General features: G+C 44.5%; 1 pseudogene; it reads left to right on the forward strand.

Annotated features, from left to right (window-relative positions):
• The first annotated feature begins 230 nt into the window (after window positions 1-230).
• LOC117953252 overlaps window positions 231-1,835 on the forward strand; it is a 4,820-nt pseudogene continuing 3,215 nt past the window's right edge.

Raw genomic sequence — 1,835 nt, forward strand, 5'->3', positions numbered from 1 at the left:
TGAGAGGAAGGCAGAGGTATTGCTGATCAGAGCTGTGGAGGAGGAAGAGGTGGTAGATTACCAGTATCTGCTCTCAGCAGCCCCAGCAAACCTGACCTGAACCATTTGCCAGTTGATGAAAAAAATCAGGTTAAAGCTTTATGTAATCTTCAAATATTTCAATATTACCCAGGTCACACAAATATGGTGGAGCATGATATTGTGTAAGGGAGGAGACTCCAGTTAAAAAAATGATTCACAGTATCCAAGAGCGCCTCTTGGTGTCGTTGAAAAAAGAACTGGACCTGATGCTGTCTCTGGGGATCATCGAGCTCTCAAAGTGAGTGGTGTAATCGAGTGGTCTTGGTTCCAAAAAAGGATGCCACAATACGGTTTTGTATTGATTTCCGAAACCTGAACTTTGTGTCAAAGTTTGATTGCTACCCAACGCCACATATTGATGACATGATTGAGCGCCGGGGGAAAGCAAGATACCAGGCCCAGCACACACACCTAAACCATGCCCTTAGCTGCCAGTAGCTTTGCACAAGACGCTGATTGGCTGATATAGTGGTCGGAGCATCAGTGAATTCACCCTTTGGTTTAACTGCTGTTTGGAAGCTAGCAGTTTGCCTTTTGGCCGACACTATCTTGGTATTTTGAAGACAGAAGTGACCATATTTGGTCAGCTGGGAAGAACAACACTGCTTTGCCACCGTTGTGAATGGTTTCACTGCTGCTTCATTCAGCTAAATGCTAGAGAGGGCTAAATGCTGGTCTTCAACTGGTTGATTTGAGTCATCCAGCAGTGTTTTCTGGGCCTATCAGTGGTTTGCTATGGGAAAAGTACACATGGCGGTACTCTGGTTAGATCAAATGATGTTTAACCATGTGTCCAGCTAATTTAAATAGCTCATGTTACTGTAGTGTGTGTGAATTAACTATATTGATTATTGTATTGCAAGGTGCAAATGTTTCACCAAACAAATTTCCCTTCCCGCGACTTTTTATCAGAGCCAATGTCTCTGCATCCAGATCTTAGCGTCTCCTGATTTAATTGTAATTGGGTTAAGAAATGCAAACAACCCAGAGTGTTTTCTCCTCTCCCAGCATGCATCTTTAGTGTAGCCAGACCTTACTCTACATGGGAGCCAATGTCTCTGCATCCAGATCTTAGCGTCTCCTGATTTAATTGTGATTGGGTTAAGAAATGCAAACAACCCAGAGTGTTTTCTCCTCTCCCAGCATGCATCTGTAGTGAAGACAAACCTTACTCCACATGGCTGTAGAGACATAGCTGGAAATGCAAGACTTCTGTTTTAGAAACTTGAAAAGTTTAGAAATAGGACAAAGGAAAGAAAACAAGGGTCGAAAATGACAGAAGGGAGACTGGATAGAGAGACATTGAGAAAGGCAGGGTTACAGAGAGAGTGATGAAGATGATGGTGGGATGTGCAGAGTCAGAGAGGAGGGTCATCAGAGTCAAACAGTGACTGAGAAGGAGGAGGGGATGAAGACAATGAGAGAGAGATAAATCAGATACATGACTCAGGTTTGTTCAGAAAGCTGCCAGAGCTGCAGCTATCTGCAGATCTCTGCAGATGGAGGTTGAGGACGGAGCCGAGCTCTGCTTTCCCCAGCTGCTGAACACCTCCTGCAGGAAGCCCTTGTCTCTATGGCCCCAAACATTGCTCATGTACATTGTGTGCTACTCCATCTCTCTGACCACTGTGGCTCTCAACTTGCTTATCTTAATCTCAATCTCCCACTTCAGGTAGACACTCACCGGCCACTTTATTAGGTACACCTGTCCAACTGCTCGTTAACACTTAATTTCTAAGCAGCCAATCACATGG

The sequence above is a fragment of the Etheostoma cragini genome, chromosome 11 (genome assembly GCF_013103735.1).
Source record: "Etheostoma cragini isolate CJK2018 chromosome 11, CSU_Ecrag_1.0, whole genome shotgun sequence".
In the NCBI taxonomy this organism is placed as follows: domain Eukaryota; kingdom Metazoa; phylum Chordata; class Actinopteri; order Perciformes; family Percidae; genus Etheostoma; species Etheostoma cragini.